The 19981-nt window shown below is 36.6% G+C and overlaps 2 protein-coding genes across 3 annotated transcripts in view; one reads left to right on the plus strand and one right to left on the minus strand.

The window, feature by feature from the left end:
- LOC114325220 (midasin) overlaps positions 1-19981 on the plus strand; it is a 700017-nt gene that overhangs the window by 153993 nt on the left and 526043 nt on the right. The window lies entirely within an intron of this gene.
- Positions 1-19981, minus strand: part of LOC114343967 (uncharacterized) — a 518845-nt gene that overhangs the window by 66057 nt on the left and 432807 nt on the right. The gene's annotated exons all lie outside the window — the stretch shown is intronic.

Consider the following 19981-nt stretch of genomic DNA (forward strand, 5'->3'; position numbering starts at 1 on the left):
GATATACAGTATGTTGAATATCCCTACTTTCGACACGCTTTTTAGCCAGCTTCGCGCCAGCGCGCTTGAGCCTAGTAAGAGACGTTCAACAGCTGTTCCCCTTCTCATTTATAAAATTCTCCGCGATTCAAAAACATATTGCGGTGTGCATCACTTCTGGATTTGACAGACAAAAAACAAATTAAAAACAAAGTTGTCAAAATTTTAAACACATGTTTCTCAAAACTGCTTTTTTCAAAGGCGTAAAAAGACATTGTAACAAAAACTGCTTGACTGATCCACCTAAAATTTTGCATATATTTTTTAGACATTTCGTGAGGCAACGCTGTCGAGATATTTTTTGTTTTATGGTTATTTTTTGTTAAACAATAATAAATATGGATATTGATTTTCACTATCTTTTTTTAGAAAATTTTGGTATTTTGACTTCTGAGTGATACCAAAAACTAAAAAATCGGTAAAACTAAAAAACTCAACAGCGTTACCTCGAAAAAATCATAAGCTAATAAAGTCTTTTTAATTTTTTTTGTTTCACATGATCCAATGACGAATTCTGATGTCCACCGCAAAATAAATTTTTTAAGGTGTCTTTAAAAATTTGCCGCCGTTGGCTATGTTGCCTAGAAATTGTTTTTGAATATTCTTTGATATACACTGAATATGTTTATTTAATTTAAAAATAAAGTAATTCTACCATAGTTTCAAAACACAAATTCACAAACATGTGCTTTCACAGAAATGTTGATTTCAAATAATTGTCACAAGTGATTTAAAAAAAAAGCTTATTTTAAAGGCCTGTTAGAGGAATCAAATTTAGTGGACTGATTTTATTTGTTCAAAATAATGTGAAGTAAGATTGGATAAGTTTTAATTCATATATAGAAACAGATTGACGGTTACGGCATCGAATTCAGCTATGTATGAACAGTTTTGGTGATAGAAGAACCAAGCATGGTTAACAGATGCTAGTAAGGCAAACACTCCATTAAAGATCCACACCAATACGTCCTAGTCAATCAATCGTAGCAATCCTCAATACTAAAATTAATTCCGGAGTAAGTCCTTCGATCGGATCTCCAGTCGAAGTTTTGAGTTCTCCAAAAGATAATCAATTGAACTGTAGAGAGAACATCAAGATCTGTACATGGGATGTCAAAACGTGTGGAAAATCCACAATCGAATGCAGGATATGAGGAGAATTAATATTGAAATAATCGGAATAGCAGAAATGGCATGACCAGAATCTGGATAAATACAAGTGGAAGATCACAAGTTATGCAACAGTAAAAGGGCAGCAACAGTTCGAGCGCACAAAAATAAAATTTCCCCAGATCTACTGAAAAACTGGACGTTTCACAACATCTGGCAACAGCGCCTCCCATAAGAGCCTGTGTGTTAGAGTGAGATAGAAAATCAATTTTTCCCCAGATTCTGGGGAAATTTTAAAAAAATTTTAAGGTTCATTCTGCTCATTTTTGACGCTTTTTATGGTGGAGGCCGACGACTTGTCGGATCGTATCATTGGAAAGGGGAAGAAAAATGGGGATGAACATAGTATGTGTTGTATGCATCGGAGCAGGCCAGAAAGGCATTACGTCATATCTTTGTTTCTATTGGTCGGAGCGGGGTGTTAGGTGGCTCGTTGGAAAGGGGAGGGGATATTAAATATTCTCGCATGAAAAACAAACGCAAAAACATTGCCAAAACGGCACTATATCGTATCATCGTTTCTACTATATCGATCATCGTGTATGAGGTCTTGGTGGAAAGCGGAAGGCTGAAGGAATATGTTAACATGAAAATCAAATGCAAAGACATTGCCAAAACGGCACTATATCATATCTTCGTTTCTATTGGTCCAATTCGTGTGAATATGGTCTCGTTGGGAAAAAGAGGGGATATTGAATATGTTAACATAAAAACAAAGATGTCAGCAATGACAAAACAGCACTATATCATATCTTCGTTGCTATTGATTTTAGCGCAACAGACATCGAAGGGAAGGAGAAACATGGCAACACTGCCAAAACGGTGATATATTTGTTGCTATTGGAGATATTGTGACCTGTCAACTTAATGGGGATTCCACGTTTATTACAGTTCTTCGCCTAATCATGCCACCTGTTGGCTGCAACATGTAACTATGCCCAAGCCCTCTAGAAGAACGTATACCATTCTTACAGTATGACCAAACCATCAAACATCCGATCACAGTTGATAATCTCGTCATACAAATCGCCACCTGTCGGCTGCAACACGTAACTATGCCCAAGCCATCTAGAAGAACGTATACCATACTTACAGTATGACCAGCAAACATCCTCGATCTCCCTCCTATCATACATTCCTACAATGAACATATACCATTCTTACGCTGTGGCCAAACCAGCAAACATCTCACGTACAAGTCTTTTCTACGGAAAGTTGGGTAGTATCATGAAAATCACCAAACAAAAAAAATGGTATTGCGATTCGCATACTGTATTTTATCTACGGCAAGGAGGGTAATACTATGTAGGTTGGCATTGTACTTCCGGTCTCAGGTAAAAAAATGGAAATATATGTTTAGAAAAATCACATAACAATATAGCATAACACAAACAACTGTTTGATATGCTGATATGATGTATATGTTGTCATAGAAAAGCCATTTTTACATAGTGTAATAAGCAGTGTTGTTAAAATAAAAATACATATATACACTATATTTTATCTATGACAATAAATTAATTTAGAGTGTATAGCTACATAGACTGTCGGAAAAAAAAATGTTAGCAGGTCAGTTAAGTATTGGTTAAATGTAATAAATATGTGTAAACGTTAATAAAGTAATGATAATAAGTTAGTGAATGTATGTAAAGCGATGTATAAAAATGATTACAAGCATGCGATGAAAGGAACGTAACCAATTCGGTTCGAACATAAATTTGTTGAAACAACAAAAATATGTTCTTAACAGCAGTCACCAACGTGAAGGTACGGTTATACGACTACCAGGAGAGGTTATGTTAGTATAGGACAAACAGTTAGTATGAATGATTTCTTTTACAGTCATTATGTAAGCATGCAATGAAAGGAACGTAACCAATTCGGTTCGAACATAAATTTGTTGAAACAACAAAATATGTTCTTAACAGCAGTCACCAACGTGAAGGTACGGTTAAATGACCACCAGGAGAGGTTATGTTAGTATAGGAAAAACAGTTAGTATGAATGAATTATTTTACATTATATGATAACATATTTATTAATTACAATATACTTTACTTACTTACTAAGATTTGCTCAATATTTAACTTGGTTTAGTAGACATCTTTTTTATTGATCTGATGGACATCTTTTGTTTATTCTTATTAATGTTAAAACATCGATACTTTGGTGCTCATTCATTAGTTACTATGTTCTATAGTATTCAGAATGAATTATCGAGGGTAAATTTGTTCGATAACTCTAGGTTATCTAATTTTAAAACTAGGGATTTTCCGACTCCTGTTTTGTGACAGGCTATCGAAGACTTAAAACTAAATCGAGTAAAGAAGACCATTAAGTTATCGATTGTCTTAACTTGAAGGCTACATGAGCAACAGCTCTAGAATTAACCAGAACGGCTCATTATTTTGCCATTTATTTTGGTCCATATCAGATATCTTTTTAGTGGTCATAACTAAACATCTTTTTTTATATGTGCTAATCTTAATAATTTTACTTAATTTAGAGATAATACATGCAAAACTAAGATCTAGTAGAATTATCATATTATATAAAAACGATGAATGTGAGAAAGGTTTAGAAAAGGAATATAATAAAAGAGTCTGCTTCAAATATATTTAGCATTATGTTAGCTGTAATAATAAAGTTTTATAAATGACTATATACAATCAACTAAATATGCTAATCTTAATTATATAAAAATGATGTGTGATATTAAAGGGTGATATGAGAAATATAATAAAAAAATTGTCTGGTTCAGATGTATCATTATTGTAGTTGTAATAAATAAAGTTTAAAAAATGACTATATTCAATTAGCATCAATCTTAAAGTCAATCAGATCATCAAGGATAAATGTTAAAATATGCCTGGCTTATTGTAATCTTGCTTTGTGGTATATCTAATCAATATCTATCTCAAGATTTTCAATTAAATAGTGCCCCCACGGAAGTGTATCATAAGACTCTGGAAGGTGATATCTTTTATCATCATGTGGGCTGAGCGCAATCTTGCTTTGAGTTATAGAATAAACTTGGTGTTTATCAGAGCGTATAAGATTTTGCGAGGCGATCTTTGTTGTAGAAGTATCTAAACACTCTACGTAGTCCTCAAAAGTAATTTTACTATTTACCACAGACTTCTTTACCCCCTTCGCCTTCTTCGTTACACCATAATTTCGTATAATATTATCAATTTCGTCATCCTCATATTCCTGATCTATCAACTTCATTCTCAGTTGTTTTATATCATTATCTGTGATAGCTACTTTTGTAGTGTATAATTTCGATCGAAGACCTATGTAGTCGGTCATAATGCGGCCATTATTCTCATCCTTCATCATACCCAACACCTTCTTGTTAACCTGGGGGATGCCATAAATATTATCTTTAGGATAGTCAGACGTGTCAAAGTGCTGATGGCAGTCTGTTTTCATAGCCTCATAGGGATCTTTTTCCCGAATCTCTACGATCACACTATCAGTATCTGTATAGCAAGTCGTAAAGTTCTCACCAAACCTTCTACCTAAATACCCAAAGTGAAAATCGTAGATCGTAGTTTTTGCCAAATCCAGTATACTCATGCCCGCATATATTGGTTTATCTAGCCATATTACCGCTCTATGCATCTCGACAGCTACCAAGTTTTCATTAAAAATAGTAGCATTCTTAAACAGGGGACTGCTTATTCTGGCATCAGCTCCGTAACGACCCTCCCATTCAGTAAGCAATTTAATATCAACGCGCTTGCGCACATTCTCCATGGTCTTGCCGAACACAGCGTTGTTCATGAGCTTAAAAAGATTTTTCTCAAATTCATTTTTCGCTGCCTTCCGGAGATTGGTATTCAAGTCAATGTAGCTCTTTAGCCAAGGAGACTGCTTAAATTTCAGGACTCGGTGAATCTTTTTCAATATCAATCCGTGAGCTAGCGCTTGTTTTAAGGTCCTGTAATGAATCACATATCTCTCTTTATCATGAAGTGTAGCCATTAATTTGGTTTGCTCTCGCGGACGTTTTGGAGAAAGCATAGTTTTAGGGTTCAATGATTGGGGGCAAAACGGAAGATCTTTATGACGATCATGGATATGTTGGGGGTACTCCAGATCAACCTCGAGAAAGTACCCTTCAGAAGAATCGTCAGGTATGGACAGAACATCGATGTTGGCATCGACCCACTCAAACCCTCCATACGGAAGGAATTGCGACATCGCCCAGCCGTATTGATTATTGACATCGAAATACATTAGATAGGAGTCGGGCTTCGATGGATCGTAAGATTCCATATACTTGTTATTAGCGTGGACGCGGCGTTTCGAGCATACTTGACTCAAACCACCACGAATACCACGCTCCACAAACAAAAACATATCTGGATCTGTTAAAAGCTCTAGTTCCTGTTTTGTATGCTTAAACATTGCATCCCACGTGAAGCCGGGAAGAGTAAAGTAATGAGCTGGGTCAAGATTATATGTTTTGAGACAACTGGATCGAAATTGCTCAAACACGTCTGCAAGAAGAAGAATGTCCGTTTTCATATATAAATCGATATAATCACCGAGAGTGGAGCAGGAGAATGAAGACCACACGTCTTGAGCTCTACGATAATGTCGACGTGGACATGGTTTATCCTCAAGTTTATTGTAAAATGCTTCCTGTGGTGGTAGACATGTTTCATTGAATTTTTGGAATGAATCGATATAATCATATGGCATGATGCCTTTCTTAGTTAGAAGATTGAAATTCTCCTCAGACAGTGATAAAAATTGAGAGCGGAGATTAGGATATTCTGTCAAATACGAAGAGAGCTTATCGAGAGAAGAAGCCATAAATCTAAAACTGTCGATAAAACGGAATTTAATTCGAGCATCATCGATATGTTTCGTAAATGATATATATTTTTCCTTCGTAATAGGAAGAAGATCTACGGGGCCTTTGATGTGTGTGGCAATATCATTAACAATGAAGTGGGCGTCATAACCGCTAAGGTTGTGAAATATTACTGGAATGGTGTGGGTGTCTTGATAATTAATGTTACACCCTTCGTGACTCGCACCTCGATAATTGTGTTCAGGAATCATGTGATCATGGTCTCGGACTTTCTTATCACTGGGGGAAAAGCGCTGCTCGCAGATATGGCAATGAGTGGCTACATGAAAATCACTTTCCTCCTGAGATGTCATATTTATATCATATGGGCACATAAACACTGTAGTTACATTCTCAGCAAGCTGATTAAGTTCATCTGCAAACCATTTCATGCAGTCCTTTCCTCGATAAGAGTTATAAAAAGAGAGAGTATCATCATATGAACATTTGAAGAAATACCCAACTGCTACAGGAATATGTTCTTGATGTTTCTTAGGATCTCCCGTACGTTTCAATGCACTTTCGAGATCTGCATATACGGCAAAGGGGGCTTTAATCTTATTCTTATAATTCTTAAATCTAAGCATTTTTCTACTCTCCTCAGGCATTTTAATGGCTGTTTCATTAATTCTCACACAATCTTCAGTGTGAGCTTCAAGCTGTTTTAATGATGAAAACGGCTGTAAGCACCTATTACAGATAAGATCTGATCGACCTTTGCAGCATGTTTTATGAATATTTAACTTTTTTTGCGATCGAAAGTAATGTAGGCAGGCGTCACAGAAATATTTTGTTCCATCTTCTCTGCTTAACTGCTTGGAAAGGAGGCGGGATAGATTTTTTATCCATACATAGTGGTATCTAATCGGACCTTGCTCGTCATATTTATCTTGAATCAAAAGCAGATTAACATGTTTATCCTTAGTGTTCTTTGTTAGTAAGGTTGGGAGGGTGACATAGTTATTCTTCTCCTTTTTCAAAATATATACGTTAATGGATATATTGTTTTGCTTTTCAAAGTTGGGAATTTGTTTGATGGTCATTGGAAACTGAATACCTTTTAATTTCAATACATCAGAATAGTGCGGATATTTGGATACTCTTTGAGGATCTTTGGTAGCAGGATATAATGCCGATATGACAGCCCATGCAAAGCATGCCTCGTCATCGTTCTTGACATTTACGCATGCTTCTTTTCTTTTAATCTGAGGAGGAAGTTCAACGAAGGAGGATCCGAGTTGTGGTGTAAATTTGTTGATGTTGACCCCCAGGTTAACAACAGCTTTTAGTGCCCAGCCACTATCACGCTCTTGGAATTCCTCCAATTTTGCAGTGATAGGTTCCATTACTTTCTCTTCAAACCATTCATCAAGATTGGTGTCTCGATATATGGCTGAGTTTGAAGTAGTAAAATATTTTGTATCGTTAAGCACTTTTTCTCCCTGAACGATTTCAAACTCTCCTCCGAATGCCGTGTTAACTTTCACTGCAGCGTCATTTTTTAGAGCATTTTGGATTCTCCGTTTAAATATGGCCTTACAATCATTAAGAAAACTGCCAGGGTCCTTGTGTTTAAGGTTTGAGATGACTCCCGTTCTAATTCTAGAGTTGAATGCTGATAAAGAGTCATCCCATTGTACCCTCTTGTAAGCAGTCTCCGGTCGAGTGTTAAGCCCCGCCCCCTTCTTCTGTTCAGCCTTCAGTTGCTTTCTCATTGTTATAATTTGCCTCATCTGGGCTTCCAAATGCTGCTTCTCCCCCATAGTCTTAGCATATCTCATCGAATCTCTTAATTTTTTAGATGCCTTATTACATTCAATCAGCCCTTTCTTAACATTATCTTCCTGATAATTATTTCTGACTAAGCCTAAGATGGATGTAATTACCTGTATAAGTTTAGTCAACATGTTAAATTAAAAATAAAAGATTCAAAATTTTCAAAAAATTGTCAATTTAGAACTAAAACTCGAAAATATTTATGAAATTAAAATTTTCAAAAAATCAGAATAAAAAATTTTCAAAAATATTAAAAATTTTCAAAATTCAAAAAATTTAAAATTTAAAAAAAATTGAAATTAAACCTCACCAGTGCACATATCTGAACGCTAGGAATATCTGAAACAGAATAAATAAAATACCTTAATGCAGAGTATAAGACACACAATGGTCGGACGGAAAACTGAATGGTATTATGTTATGCTCAAATGGCCCCTGCAAAGTGTAGATTTGTGCTTGTTTTTTCATAAGAAACAATGTAAAAGTGCTGCATTTAACATATTTGTCAAACTTGGTTACATTTTTCTATTCATGTACAATAAGTATAAATAGCAAATTTTAGATGAAAACATTTCAAACATATTGATTACCCCACCACTTTCAACACTAACACACTCGATAATTCTAAATAATACAAAGTTTTCATTCATCAAATAAAAATTGTTTAACAACTTAGCAAACCACAAATAACTGTTTGATATGCTGATATGATGTATATGTTAACATAGAAATAGCATTTAAAATAGTGTAATAAGCACTATTGCTGAAATAAAAAAATACTTACTTTATTTTATCTACGACCATAAATTAATTTAGAACATATCGCCGCATAGATAGATAATGCCAATGTAATTTTTCTGTGTACAAAATAAATATTTTTTAGAGTTATGGGTTTTTTATTTAAACGTCTTATTTATTGATCAAGTCTTATATTACATGATGATTCAAATTTTCTCTTAACAATTTTAAATATAATCTTTATAATTAAAATAAACACTGAAGCTAATATTATACAAGTCATTGCAAAAACATTATCTATTTCACTTTTCATGCTTTCTTTGTTCATCGTTGTTGGCGCCGGCGTCGATAACATCATTAATAGTAATTGGATGAATTCGCCTTGTTGGAGTTTCCCTAAATAAGTAATCCACAGCACTTGAATATTCTTGTCGCATCTGCTGGCTAAATTCCTTAGGTGTCCAGTCTATGCTGCTTCCCAGTGATAGGTTCTCTATTTGTTTTATAACCTTATTTTTATCCTCATAAAATAAAACCTGACTTCTTAACTGTGTCAGTTTTTCTCCAAATTCTGCTAGTTTACGTCTATACTCATTCAAAGACATGATGTTACTACCTCACGTCGCGCTGTGAAAATAAAGCCTTGCGACTGAGCTCCCCGTGACAATAAGGCCTACGCGACATTTCACGAACCCACGTGACGTTTTGATGTGGCGTTTTTACGTGCTTTGACGTGACGTTTTACGTGACGTGCTTTGACGTGACGTTTTTACGTGGCGTGCTTTGACGTGACGTTTTTACGTGCTTTGACGTGACGTTTTACGTGACGTGCTTTGACGTGACGTTTTACGTGACGTGCTTTGACGTGACGTTTTACGTGACGTGCTTTGACGTGACGTTTTCACGTGACATTTCACAAGCCTACGTGACGTTTTGATGCGACGTTTTTACGTGACGCGTTGACGTGCTGTGTTCCTTTTCTTTGCAAGTCAGGTCGAGTGGTCTACGGCGTCGGCTTTAAGCACCGATGGGGTGCGAGGGTTCGAATCCCTCACCTGACACATTTTTATAGATGACCAGACACGTCACATTCTGTTAGGTACTGTCAGGTACGGACAAGAAGATTACGTGACGTGCTTTGACGTGACGTTTTCACGTGACATTTCACAAGCCTACGTGACGTTTTGATGTGACGTTTTACGTGACGCGTTGACGTGCTGTGTTCCTTTTAAGTTCTTTTAATAAAAAATTGCATTATGTTGTTGTTTTATTTAAATTCCAAAATTACCAGCCGCGCGCTTCATATCTACGAGATCCGCGAAAAACTTAAGGTACCGACCGCGCCTCTGGTTCGCGCAAAGCGAAAAATTAAGGTACCGATCGCACATCTGGTATCGCGCACCGCTGCGCCGCCTGTGTTCCTTTTAAGTTCTTTTAATAAAAAAATTGCATTATGTTGTTGTTTTATTTAAATTCCAAAATTACCGCGCGCTTCGTATCTACGAGATCCGCGAAAAAGGTACCGACCGCGCATCTGCTTCGCGTTCCGCGAAAAATTAAGGTACCGATCGCACATCTGGTATCGCGCACCGATCGATCAGCGCTAGAACGCCGTCACATCGGAACGCGCCCCATCGGACGTCGTCACATCAGAAAGCGCCCTTTTGACACTATGCCGCCATGGATTTAAACGTACGACGGCTCGTTGGAATGGGCGGGAGATAACGAATACAAAAAAACATGGCGGCATAGTGTCAAAAGGGCGCTTTCCGATGTGACGACGTCCGATGGGGCGCGTTCCGATGTGACGGCGTTCTAGCGCTGATCGATCGGTGCGCGATACCAGATGTGCGATCGGTACCTTAATTTTTCGCGGAACGCGAAGCAGATGCGCGGTCGGTACCTTTTTCGCGGATCTCGTAGATACGAAGCGCGCGGTAATTTTGGAATTTAAATAAAACAACAACATAATGCAATTTTTTTATTAAAAGAACTTAAAAGGAACACAGGCGGCGCAGCGGTGCGCGATACCAGATGTGCGATCGGTACCTTAATTTTTCGCTTTGCGCGAACCAGAGGCGCGGTCGGTACCTTAAGTTTTTCGCGGATCTCGTAGATATGAAGCGCGCGGCTGGTAATTTTGGAATTTAAATAAAACAACAACATAATGCAATTTTTTATTAAAAGAACTTAAAAGGAACACAGCACGTCAACGCGTCACGTAAAACGTCACATCAAAACGTCACGTAGGCTTGTGAAATGTCACGTGAAAACGTCACGTCAAAGCACGTCACGTAATCTTCTTGTCCGTACCTGACAGTACCTAACAGAATGTGACGTGTCTGGTCATCTATAAAAATGTGTCAGGTGAGGGATTCGAACCCTCGCACCCCATCGGTGCTTAAAGCCGACGCCGTAGACCACTCGACCTGACTTGCAAAGAAAAGGAACACAGCACGTCAACGCGTCACGTAAAAACGTCGCATCAAAACGTCACGTAGGCTTGTGAAATGTCACGTGAAAACGTCACGTCAAAGCACGTCACGTAAAACGTCACGTCAAAGCACGTCACGTAAAACGTCACGTCAAAGCACGTCACGTAAAACGTCACGTCAAAGCACGTAAAAACGTCACGTCAAAGCACGCCACGTAAAAACGTCACGTCAAAGCACGTCACGTAAAACGTCACGTCAAAGCACGTAAAAACGCCACATCAAAACGTCACGTGGGTTCGTGAAATGTCGCGTAGGCCTTATTGTCACGGGGAGCTCAGTCGCAAGGCTTTATTTTCACAGCGCGACGTGAGGTAGTAACATCATGTCTTTGAATGAGTATAGACGTAAACTAGCAGAATTTGGAGAAAAACTGACACAGTTAAGAAGTCAGGTTTTATTTTATGAGGATAAAAATAAGGTTATAAAACAAATAGAGAACCTATCACTGGGAAGCAGCATAGACTGGACACCTAAGGAATTTAGCCAGCAGCTGCGACAAGAATATTCAAGTGCTGTGGATTACTTATTTAGGGAAACTCCAACAAGGCGAATTCATCCAATTACTATTAATGATGTTATCGACGCCGGCGCCAACAACGATGAACAAAGAAAGCATGAAAAGTGAAATAGATAATGTTTTTGCAATGACTTGTATAATATTAGCTTCAGTGTTTATTTTAATTATAAAGATTATATTTAAAATTGTTAAGAGAAAATTTGAATCATCATGTAATATAAGACTTGATCAATAAATAAGGCGTTTAAATAAAAAACCCATAACTCTAAAAAATATTTATTTTGTACACAGAAAAATTACATTGGCATTATCTATCTATGCGGCGATATGTTCTAAATTAATTTATGGTCGTAGATAAAATAAAGTAAGTATTTTTTTATTTCAGCAATAGTGCTTATTACACTATTTTAAATGCTATTTCTATGTTAACATATACATCATATCAGCATATCAAACAGTTATTTGTGGTTTGCTAAGTTGTTAAACAATTTTTATTTGATGAATGAAAACTTTGTATTATTTAGAATTATCGAGTGTGTTAGTGTTGAAAGTGGTGGGGTAATCAATATGTTTGAAATGTTTTCATCTAAAATTTGCTATTTATACTTATTGTACATGAATAGAAAAATGTAACCAAGTTTGACAAATATGTTAAATGCAGCACTTTTACATTGTTTCTTATGAAAAAACAAGCACAAATCTACACTTTGCAGGGGCCATTTGAGCATAACATAATACCATTCAGTTTTCCGTCCGACCATTGTGTGTCTTATACTCTGCATTAAGGTATTTTATTTATTCTGTTTCAGATATTCCTAGCGTTCAGATATGTGCACTGGTGAGGTTTAATTTCAATTTTTTTTAAATTTTAAATTTTTTGAATTTTGAAAATTTTTAATATTTTTGAAAATTTTTTATTCTGATTTTTTGAAAATTTTAATTTCATAAATATTTTCGAGTTTTAGTTCTAAATTGACAATTTTTTGAAAATTTTGAATCTTTTATTTTTAATTTAACATGTTGACTAAACTTATACAGGTAATTACATCCATCTTAGGCTTAGTCAGAAATAATTATCAGGAAGATAATGTTAAGAAAGGGCTGATTGAATGTAATAAGGCATCTAAAAAATTAAGAGATTCGATGAGATATGCTAAGACTATGGGGGAGAAGCAGCATTTGGAAGCCCAGATGAGGCAAATTATAACAATGAGAAAGCAACTGAAGGCTGAACAGAAGAAGGGGGCGGGGCTTAACACTCGACCGGAGACTGCTTACAAGAGGGTACAATGGGATGACTCTTTATCAGCATTCAACTCTAGAATTAGAACGGGAGTCATCTCAAACCTTAAACACAAGGACCCTGGCAGTTTTCTTAATGATTGTAAGGCCATATTTAAACGGAGAATCCAAAATGCTCTAAAAAATGACGCTGCAGTGAAAGTTAACACGGCATTCGGAGGAGAGTTTGAAATCGTTCAGGGAGAAAAAGTGCTTAACGATACAAAATATTTTACTACTTCAAACTCAGCCATATATCGAGACACCAATCTTGATGAATGGTTTGAAGAGAAAGTAATGGAACCTATCACTGCAAAATTGGAGGAATTCCAAGAGCGTGATAGTGGCTGGGCACTAAAAGCTGTTGTTAACCTGGGGGTCAACATCAACAAATTTACACCACAACTCGGATCCTCCTTCGTTGAACTTCCTCCTCAGATTAAAAGAAAAGAAGCATGCGTAAATGTCAAGAACGATGACGAGGCATGCTTTGCATGGGCTGTCATATCGGCATTATATCCTGCTACCAAAGATCCTCAAAGAGTATCCAAATATCCGCACTATTCTGATGTATTGAAATTAAAAGGTATTCAGTTTCCAATGACCATCAAACAAATTCCCAACTTTGAAAAGCAAAACAATATATCCATTAACGTATATATTTTGAAAAAGGAGAAGAATAACTATGTCACCCTCCCAACCTTACTAACAAAGAACACTAAGGATAAACATGTTAATCTGCTTTTGATTCAAGATAAATATGACGAGCAAGGTCCGATTAGATACCACTATGTATGGATAAAAAATCTATCCCGCCTCCTTTCCAAGCAGTTAAGCAGAGAAGATGGAACAAAATATTTCTGTGACGCCTGCCTACATTACTTTCGATCGCAAAAAAAGTTAAATATTCATAAAACATGCTGCAAAGGTCGATCAGATCTTATCTGTAATAGGTGCTTACAGCCGTTTTCATCATTAAAACAGCTTGAAGCTCACACTGAAGATTGTGTGAGAATTAATGAAACAGCCATTAAAATGCCTGAGGAGAGTAGAAAAATGCTTAGATTTAAGAATTATAAGAATAAGATTAAAGCCCCCTTTGCCGTATATGCAGATCTCGAAAGTGCATTGAAACGTACGGGAGATCCTAAGAAACATCAAGAACATATTCCTGTAGCAGTTGGGTATTTCTTCAAATGTTCATATGATGATACTCTCTCTTTTTATAACTCTTATCGAGGAAAGGACTGCATGAAATGGTTTGCAGATGAACTTAATCAGCTTGCTGAGAATGTAACTACAGTGTTTATGTGCCCATATGATATAAATATGACATCTCAGGAGGAAAGTGATTTTCATGTAGCCACTCATTGCCATATCTGCGAGCAGCGCTTTTCCCCCAGTGATAAGAAAGTCCGAGACCATGATCACATGATTCCTGAACACAATTATCGAGGTGCGAGTCACGAAGGGTGTAACATTAATTATCAAGACACCCACACCATTCCAGTAATATTTCACAACCTTAGCGGTTATGACGCCCACTTCATTGTTAATGATATTGCCACACACATCAAAGGCCCCGTAGATCTTCTTCCTATTACGAAGGAAAAATATATATCATTTACGAAACATATCGATGATGCTCGAATTAAATTCCGTTTTATCGACAGTTTTAGATTTATGGCTTCTTCTCTCGATAAGCTCTCTTCGTATTTGACAGAATATCCTAATCTCCGCTCTCAATTTTTATCACTGTCTGAGGAGAATTTCAATCTTCTAACTAAGAAAGGCATCATGCCATATGATTATATCGATTCATTCCAAAAATTCAATGAAACATGTCTACCACCACAGGAAGCATTTTACAATAAACTTGAGGATAAACCATGTCCACGTCGACATTATCGTAGAGCTCAAGACGTGTGGTCTTCATTCTCCTGCTCCACTCTCGGTGATTATATCGATTTATATATGAAAACGGACATTCTTCTTCTTGCAGACGTGTTTGAGCAATTTCGATCCAGTTGTCTCAAAACATATAATCTTGACCCAGCTCATTACTTTACTCTTCCCGGCTTCACGTGGGATGCAATGTTTAAGCATACAAAACAGGAACTAGAGCTTTTAACAGATCCAGATATGTTTTTGTTTGTGGAGCGTGGTATTCGTGGTGGTTTGAGTCAAGTATGCTCGAAACGCCGCGTCCACGCTAATAACAAGTATATGGAATCTTACGATCCATCGAAGCCCGACTCCTATCTAATGTATTTCGATGTCAATAATCAATACGGCTGGGCGATGTCGCAATTCCTTCCGTATGGAGGGTTTGAGTGGGTCGATGCCAACATCGATGTTCTGTCCATACCTGACGATTCTTCTGAAGGGTACTTTCTCGAGGTTGATCTGGAGTACCCCCAACATATCCATGATCGTCATAAAGATCTTCCGTTTTGCCCCCAATCATTGAACCCTAAAACTATGCTTTCTCCAAAACGTCCGCGAGAGCAAACCAAATTAATGGCTACACTTCATGATAAAGAGAGATATGTGATTCATTACAGGACCTTAAAACAAGCGCTAGCTCACGGATTGATATTGAAAAAGATTCACCGAGTCCTGAAATTTAAGCAGTCTCCTTGGCTAAAGAGCTACATTGACTTGAATACCAATCTCCGGAAGGCAGCGAAAAATGAATTTGAGAAAAATCTTTTTAAGCTCATGAACAACGCTGTGTTCGGCAAGACCATGGAGAATGTGCGCAAGCGCGTTGATATTAAATTGCTTACTGAATGGGAGGGTCGTTACGGAGCTGATGCCAGAATAAGCAGTCCCCTGTTTAAGAATGCTACTATTTTTAATGAAAACTTGGTAGCTGTCGAGATGCATAGAGCGGTAATATGGCTAGATAAACCAATATATGCGGGCATGAGTATACTGGATTTGGCAAAAACTACGATCTACGATTTTCACTTTGGGTATTTAGGTAGAAGGTTTGGTGAGAACTTTACGACTTGCTATACAGATACTGATAGTGTGATCGTAGAGATTCGGGAAAAAGATCCCTATGAGGCTATGAAAACAGACTGCCATCAGCACTTTGACACGTCTGACTATCCTAAAGATAATATTTATGGCATCCCCCAGGTTAACAAGAAGGTGTTGGGTATGATGAAGGATGAGAATAATGGCCGCATTATGACCGACTACATAGGTCTTCGATCGAAATTATACACTACAAAAGTAGCTATCACAGATAATGATATAAAACAACTGAGAATGAAGTTGATAGATCAGGAATATGAGGATGACGAAATTGATAATATTATACGAAATTATGGTGTAACGAAGAAGGCGAAGGGGGTAAAGAAGTCTGTGGTAAATAGTAAAATTACTTTTGAGGACTACGTAGAGTGTTTAGATACTTCTACAACAAAGATCGCCTCGCAAAATCTTATACGCTCTGATAAACACCAAGTTTATTCTATAACTCAAAGCAAGATTGCGCTCAGCCCACATGATGATAAAAGATATCACCTTCCAGAGTCTTATGATACACTTCCGTGGGGGCACTATTTAATTGAAAATCTTGAGATAGATATTGATTAGATATACCACAAAGCAAGATTACAATAAGCCAGGCATATTTTAACATTTATCCTTGATGATCTGATTGACTTTAAGATTGATGCTAATTGAATATAGTCATTTTTTAAACTTTATTTATTACAACTACAATAATGATACATCTGAACCAGACAATTTTTTTATTATATTTCTCATATCACCCTTTAATATCACACATCATTTTTATATAATTAAGATTAGCATATTTAGTTGATTGTATATAGTCATTTATAAAACTTTATTATTACAGCTAACATAATGCTAAATATATTTGAAGCAGACTCTTTTATTATATTCCTTTTCTAAACCTTTCTCACATTCATCGTTTTTATATAATATGATAATTCTACTAGATCTTAGTTTTGCATGTATTATCTCTAAATTAAGTAAAATTATTAAGATTAGCACATATAAAAAAAGATGTTTAGTTATGACCACTAAAAAGATATCTGATATGGACCAAAATAAATGTCAAAATAATGAGCCGTTCTGGTTAATTCTAGAGCTGTTGCTCATGTAGCCTTCAAGTTAAGACAATCGATAACTTAATGGTCTTCTTTACTCGATTTAGTTTTAAGTCTTCGATAGCCTGTCACAAAACAGGAGTCGGAAAATCCCTAGTTTTAAAATTAGATAACCTAGAGTTATCGAACAAATTTACCCTCGATAATTCATTCTGAATACTATAGAACATAGTAACTAATGAATGAGCACCAAAGTATCGATGTTTTAACATTAATAAGAATAAACAAAAGATGTCCATCAGATCAATAAAAAAGATGTCTACTAAACCAAGTTAAATATTGAGCAAATCTTAGTAAGTAAGTAAAGTATATTGTAATTAATAAATATGTTATCATATAATGTAAAATAATTCATTCATACTAACTGTTTTTCCTATACTAACATAACCTCTCCTGGTGGTCATTTAACCGTACCTTCACGTTGGTGACTGCTGTTAAGAACATATTTTGTTGTTTCAACAAATTTATGTTCGAACCGAATTGGTTACGTTCCTTTCATTGCATGCTTACATAATGACTGTAAAAGAAATCATTCATACTAACTGTTTGTCCTATACTAACATAACCTCTCCTGGTAGTCGTATAACCGTACCTTCACGTTGGTGACTGCTGTTAAGAACATATTTTTGTTGTTTCAACAAATTTATGTTCGAACCGAATTGGTTACGTTCCTTTCATCGCATGCTTGTAATCATTTTTATACATCGCTTTACATACATTCACTAACTTATTATCATTACTTTATTAACGTTTACACATATTTATTACATTTAACCAATACTTAACTGACCTGCTAACATTTTTTTTTCCGACAGTCTATGTAGCTATACACTCTAAATTAATTTATTGTCATAGATAAAATATAGTGTATATATGTATTTTTATTTTAACAACACTGCTTATTACACTATGTAAAAATGGCTTTTCTATGACAACATATACATCATATCAGCATATCAAACAGTTGTTTGTGTTATGCTATATTGTTATGTGATTTTTCTAAACATATATTTCCATTTTTTTACCTGAGACCGGAAGTACAATGCCAACCTACATAGTATTACCCTCCTTGCCGTAGATAAAATACAGTATGCGAATCGCAATACCATTTTTTTTGTTTGGTGATTTTCATGATACTACCCAACTTTCCGTAGAAAAGACTTGTACGTGAGATGTTTGCTGGTTTGGCCACAGCGTAAGAATGGTATATGTTCATTGTAGGAATGTATGATAGGAGGGAGATCGAGGATGTTTGCTGGTCATACTGTAAGTATGGTATACGTTCTTCTAGATGGCTTGGGCATAGTTACGTGTTGCAGCCGACAGGTGGCGATTTGTATGACGAGATTATCAACTGTGATCGGATGTTTGATGGTTTGGTCATACTGTAAGAATGGTATACGTTCTTCTAGAGGGCTTGGGCATAGTTACATGTTGCAGCCAACAGGTGGCATGATTAGGCGAAGAACTGTAATAAACGTGGAATCCCCATTAAGTTGACAGGTCACAATATCTCCAATAGCAACAAATATATCACCGTTTTGGCAGTGTTGCCATGTTTCTCCTTCCCTTCGATGTCTGTTGCGCTAAAATCAATAGCAACGAAGATATGATATAGTGCTGTTTTGTCATTGCTGACATCTTTGTTTTTATGTTAACATATTCAATATCCCCTCTTTTTCCCAACGAGACCATATTCACACGAATTGGACCAATAGAAACGAAGATATGATATAGTGCCGTTTTGGCAATGTCTTTGCATTTGATTTTCATGTTAACATATTCCTTCAGCCTTCCGCTTTCCACCAAGACCTCATACACGATGATCGATATAGTAGAAACGATGATACGATATAGTGCCGTTTTGGCAATGTTTTTGCGTTTGTTTTTCATGCGAGAATATTTAATATCCCCTCCCCTTTCCAACGAGCCACCTAACACCCCGCTCCGACCAATAGAAACAAAGATATGACGTAATGCCTTTCTGGCCTGCTCCGATGCATACAACACATACTATGTTCATCCCCATTTTTCTTCCCCTTTCCAATGATACGATCCGACAAGTCGTCGGCCTCCACCATAAAAAGCGTCAAAAATGAGCAGAATGAACCTTAAAATTTTTTTAAAATTTCCCCAGAATCTGGGGAAAAATTGATTTTCTATCTCACTCTAACACACAGGCTCTTATGGGAGGCGCTGTTGCCAGATGTTGTGAAACGTCCAGTTTTTCAGTAGATCTGGGGAAATTTTATTTTTGTGCGCTCGAACTGTTGCTGCCCTTTTACTTGCAACTCGGGAAAAAGTGGTGGATCACATTAATATGGAGTTGAAGTCATCGTATCACCCAAGGTTGGCAAATGCGTTACTAACTTTACACCAATATCAAAAAGAGAGTGAAGTTACCACAAGTACAAGCAACCCCATCATTACAAACATCATCCTAGTTTATACTTCCTCTGCAGACAAAGAGGTAGAAGAAGGAATTAGACAGATCGACACCGCCTTCCCACAACTATTTACTGCAGCTCTGGAATATGCATTTAAAAAACTGGATTGGGCTAAAAGGGGGATAATTATTGATGGTGAATATTTGAGCTACTTGCGCTTTGCAGATGACGTTATCATTATAGCCGAGAGTTTAAATGAAGGTCACAAAATAATGGAAGAACTTCCATTGCCCAAAATGAGGCAATAGAACAAGTAGGCCTGAACATAAACTTTCAAAAAACAAAATGTATGACCAATTTAGTTCCAAGTGATGCTATGAGAGTAGGTGGGCATGAAGTACATCAGGTTTTTAGCTACATCTATTTAGGGCATGAAATTAGAATAGGAAAAGACAATCAAACATGTGAGATCCAGCGTCGTATAGGCTTGGGATGGGCAGCATTTGGCAAGATGCGACATATTCTAAAAGGAGCGCTACCGATTTGCTTGAAGGAAAAAG

The sequence above is a fragment of the Diabrotica virgifera genome, chromosome 7, assembly GCF_917563875.1.
Source record: "Diabrotica virgifera virgifera chromosome 7, PGI_DIABVI_V3a".
NCBI lineage: Eukaryota > Metazoa > Arthropoda > Insecta > Coleoptera > Chrysomelidae > Diabrotica > Diabrotica virgifera.